This window comes from Haplochromis burtoni, unplaced genomic scaffold (genome assembly GCF_018398535.1).
Source record: "Haplochromis burtoni strain Fernald_Lab_line unplaced genomic scaffold, NCSU_Asbu1 Contig_394, whole genome shotgun sequence".
Classification (NCBI taxonomy): domain Eukaryota; kingdom Metazoa; phylum Chordata; class Actinopteri; order Cichliformes; family Cichlidae; genus Haplochromis; species Haplochromis burtoni.
The window spans coordinates 332,389-337,519 of record NW_024582755.1 but is presented as its reverse complement, the minus strand read 5'-3'; the positions used below and the strand labels follow the sequence as shown (position 1 = coordinate 337,519).

General features: G+C 40.7%; 1 long non-coding RNA gene across 1 annotated transcript in view; it reads left to right on the top strand.

The window, feature by feature from the left end:
• The window catches only part of LOC102309490, a 15,807-nt gene extending 10,982 nt beyond the window's left edge, over positions 1–4,825 (top strand). The window contains exons 8-11 of the long non-coding RNA XR_006052789.1: positions 1,634–1,654; positions 1,802–1,828; positions 1,926–1,982; positions 2,384–4,825. This is a non-coding gene — a long non-coding RNA (uncharacterized LOC102309490). The remainder of the gene's footprint in view (positions 1–1,633; positions 1,655–1,801; positions 1,829–1,925; positions 1,983–2,383) is intronic.
• The last annotated feature ends 306 nt before the right edge of the window (positions 4,826–5,131 follow it).

Sequence of the window (5,131 nt, the reverse complement as noted above, 5' to 3'; positions counted from 1 at the left end):
ATCTGTGAGACATTTCACCGACTCCCTTAGCGTGGCATTTTCAGCAGCAAGCGTTTCCACCTGCTGCTGGCTGAACTCCAGGGATTCTCGCAAGCATTTAAATTCCCGGTGAAGAATCTCCACCAAGGACAGCCTTGCAGCCTTGTCGATTGACTCTAGGATGTCGACAATATCTTTGCTGGATGGCGATGTTGAGCCGGGGGAATCTGCCGGGCGACATCTTTTCAATGACGGCGTCTCAGACTTGGCCGGGGAAGCTGCACTCTGGGCCTTCGTCATCACGAGATCCTGGAAGCACTGATCGATGTAATCTTGGAGAGCCTCTAAACTCTCCCTGTTGTTCTCCAGGGTGTTGGAGATGATTTAGACAAATGTTGTTAGTTAAAAGACAACTGATAAGTGTATTTGGTAATACTGAAGCTTAAAGGAATTTGTTCAATTCTAAGCTACCATTCGCTTAAAGTTTCTGCCAAAATCTCCGGCGTCTGACGTCAGTTACAACATGAGTCACTTACCTTGTCTGAGTCGGAGTTGTAAATGAATCAAATATTTAGAACATATACTAGAAGGAACAGAATTTATTCCATTTGACGGACTAGTTACACAATATGGGATCAACAAGAAAAGATTTTTAGAATATCAACAAATTAAATCCATAGTAAAAAAGAAATTTAAACCGGGTCAAGTTGAACTACAAACACCACCAAGTGTGGTTCAATTTCTTACTCTTAAACCCCCCAAATTACTATCCAAAATATACAGAATGCTTTCTAAAACAGATGAATCAATATCACTTCCTATTGCAAAATGGGAAGCGGATTTATCAGTTAACTTAGACCTAAACTTCTGGTCTCAGATTTGCTTAAAAACCTTTCATCTAATTAGAAATCCCAGTCTTCAATTAATTCAATACAAAATATTACATAGAGTGCACTATACAGGTCATCGGATGTTCAAGATGGGCTTTACGTCCACCAACAACTGCTCACACTGCCAAACCAATTCACCGGACAATTATATCCACGCTCTTTGGTTCTGTCCACCAGTTCAGAAGTTTTGGCGCGAGATATGTGAAGACTTATCGAAGTGTCTGAAATGTAACATTCCAACTTCCCCCTTAGTGTGTTTGTTGGGCAGCTTAGATAATGTCACTTCAGAAAAGAATATCGCCCATATGGTTTTCACTGCCCTATGCATAGCCAAGAAAACAGTCCTCATGAACTGGAAAAATAAAAATAATCTTAATTCTAACCAATATAGAAATTATCTATTAGATTACATTAGTCTTGATACAGCCTCTGCCACCACATCAGATCAATTGCTCTGGGCTCCTTTGATCAGCTCCATCACCTAGTGGGGGTGGGGGGTCATAGTTTGGTCCCGCCTTCACTGTTGTGATTGGTGTGGGGGTAGGGACAGGCTTAGGGCGTCGGGGGTTCCCCAGGAGCATCTTCCTTCTTTAAAATCAGATTCTCTGATCAGGCAGTGAAATGCAGCATAATAACAGCATCGTAAAGAAAATATTGTCCTTTTTTATGATATAAATATCAAAGTGTTGGCAGCTCAGTGATGACTACGAACAATAAAACAAACTGGTGTCTTTAACTGTCCTTTGCTGTAATTCTCTCTGCAGAGTCCATGCCGTGGGAAGGAGGTCAGTAACAAATCAATTATTTATTTTTTTTAATCAGTGTCTATTAGAAAGTAGAACTCAGAAACACCCGTGGTTCTTCTGTGTGCTGTTTCTTGTTAATGTCATTGTTCTTCATGTTTTGTTTTTGGGGGTTTTCATCCACTTCAGATTTCTGGAGGAGTGATGAACATCAGAGTAAGTTTCAGCCCAAAATTGTATTTTTTCTGTTCACAGTGGGGCTTTGTGTGGGATTAAAAAGCTGATGTGTATATTTCTGTCATTAAAATAACAGGAGCTCCTGCAGCTAACGGCACCACTGCTCAACAACGAAACGATGAACAAACTGAAGGTAAAACTGTCTCAAACTACTTAAACAGCAGTAAATCGCTCTGGGTTTAGAGTTTATAAAGGACGTGTTTAGCATATCTCCAGCTCTGTGGTTTGATCTTGGACTCTGTGGAAGCTGCTTCGACTGACTCACAGCTTTAAAAATACTTATTCATCATATACTGTCCCTCAGTTCATTTCCTTTCTCACTTCCTTTTCTGCTCCATGTGAGCCATCTTTCATCTTTTCGTCCTCCTCTCACAAATGTATGGTTTAGTCACATGATACAGAGCTGAGAGTTGCGGGGCACCTGAATCGGCGTTTAATTTAACTTAAAACTTTGGCCTTATTTATAAGGCCTTCAGGTTTTTAACAGCTGTGTGTAACTTTTTTCTTCTTTGTCTTCTTTTTGAAATCTGTCAGAGGAGACGCCAATGACCAACGGCTAAACATCAAGTAAGGACGGGTCAGGCGGAAACTGAGATGATCTGAAAGATCCAAACAGAAACTGAAAATGTTTAAGAATGTCAAGAAGTGCAGACGTACAATGGACGCTCACCGGGGGAGGCTCCAAACCACACACCAGTAAAACGAGTTTTACTTGGTTGTTGTTGTTGTTTTAAGTTGTCTAGAGACTTGAATGAATCATGTAATATTTTGAAGTCATTTCCATCAGAAGAAGACTCCGCTTTGTTCTTCGTGTGCCCTGCATTGTTACTGTGAACACATTTAAAGCGGACAGGAAGTGCTAATGTATAAAGGCTGGTTTACAGCATCGAGTCCCACTTTTAAAAAATGGCTATGAAGCTGGATTTAATAATATGTGTATAAGGTTTTTAGTGCCATCTTGTGCCAGTATGGAAAGTGATGTTATGTGGTTGGTTGGTGCTAATAGACTTACATTAGTTTATGTTGCTAACTAGTGACAGCTGCAGTGAGTTTTATGTTAAAGTACCAAGGATGTATTGTCCCCTTTCACTCTCTCTTCAGCACGAAGTGGTCGTTCATTATTGGCTAGCTGCACTGAAATATGGGACTCCACCAGTTAGCCGTATTGTTCGGGTTTGTAGAGCACTTTATAAATGAGCAGAGCTTGTTGGAGTTAGGTGGACTAGTGATTTACAAGGACGAGAAGCTTCAGTCTGACACTGTCCCCGTTGTCTTTGATTTTTCCTCCTTTGGTTGGATGCAGACACACGGCACACAATCAGCTGGCAGAGCAGATGTTCAGAGGACGTGATCAGCGTTGTTTTATGCAGTAAAACAGTCTTTCTTTCCTCAAACACGCCCAACCAGTTTCCAACATAAGTTACTACATGCCCATCTCAAACACATCAGGAATCCTGAGATTCTGCAGGGGGAACAGAGTGATGTGTAGAACAGGAACATCAGAGGGAAAGCTGCTGCACTCGTTGGAGTGAGTGAGATGATGATGTCAGTGCATTACTTCATACTAGAAGTGGGGAAAATCAACACCCTAATATAAGTGAAGGAGAGCGTTCCTCTGTGGACATGCTGATGGACGTCAGGATTTCCATGTGCATTGGTAAGAAAAATTGTTATATTTGTAACTGTTGTTGTAAAACAGTTCTGTCACTCAGTAGTTCACATATACTAAAGCCATTTTCCAGTTACCTCAGCAATCTTGCATTCCAGTAGGAAATTTGGGAAAACCAGAGAAACCGGGTTCATTTTGATTCTTAGCAGGATGCAACCATTCGGGCGGGGGGGGGTGCTTAAGAACACAGCTGTGGCCCCTTCGTGGATAGAGCCTGTTCAGTGCTGTGAGTATGATTATAGGATTCATCTGTGAATCCACAGCAGTGGCAGTCCAGATTATAAATTTTACGTTTTTACTGCTGTTCACTTCCGCCATCTTGGATTGTTAAGTCACAGTTGGTGGGCTGATCTGACGTTTCAGGATGACAGATTAGAGTAGGGCTCCACAGTGTAAATCAGCCTTTATAAATGTAGTGTTTCATGTTCACTTTAATCCGATGTTTAATCTGACATGAAAGTATTGTTTTGTTTTCTGTCCTGCTTAAAGCTGCTGAAGTATTTTAATTACTAGCTTTTACTATTAAAACACTACAGATGTAGTTAGATGTAAAAAGGTAACTTGAATGAGATGTGACAGGAGTCGAGCTTAAAGCAGATCTCCAAGATTTTCCATAGAGGCAAAAAATTTTAAACAATAGCAGGAAACTCAGCAAAGTGCCATTTCCTGTGATTGACTGCATACCTGACACCGAATGGCACGGCGACCACGTTAAAGAGGTACGCTGGGGGATGATTTATAATAAGAGCCAGGTGTGGTGCAGCCTCGCAGTGTGGAGGGGAGGATGTTAAACTGGCGGCAAAAGGGACGCCATTGTTTGGTTTGGGCCGCAGGGTCAAACAACAGTCAATGCTTTGTACAGTTAATGCATATGTGTGCGCTTCAGGGAAAATTGAAGCTTGGACAAAGTTGCAGGTTTTTTATTTATGTGTCTTATTATTTCTATTAATTCATCTTCGAACATAGATCTTATTTGGCTTGTCTTCTCTGTTACAGTGCATTATTTTTGTTAGTTTTTTTGTCTCATTCCGACCTACTGTGTGTGCAGAGGATGTTCTGTAGCTGTAGCGTTAGACTTTTGTCTGGCACAAGTAGCGAGCTGAAAGTCAGGTATGAGCTGCAGTGCTGCTGCCATCGGTCTTTAGCAATCTCCAGATACACTAAAGTTTCCACATTGCTTCATACAACAAGCACTAATATTTGTTTTTATTCCCTTGGATTTGTATTTATTGTGGTTCAGTGTCTGAGGACTCAAATAATGTAAATATATATATGTTGTTTTTATGAACTATGTTTAATAAAACCTACAAAAATGCAGGTTGCAGTGTTTACATGTATGCATCACTCTGTACACTTCTGGCAGTTCTGATCATTTCCTCTATACCATGCAAGAAATGAATCTCTGAATCCAAAAGGTGATGTGGATCTGGGTTCGTTTATATGTTCTTCACAGCATCAACGTGATTGTGATTCAGGGAGTTTTTTGTCTTTGATGTTCATTTGTGAAATGCGCAGATGCCTCCATCTTCCAGTGGTTAGGAATGTCTCCGAAAATTGTTCTAAGCACAACCTGTTTATGCAAAACATTTATACATTTTGTTTTTTTACTAAAC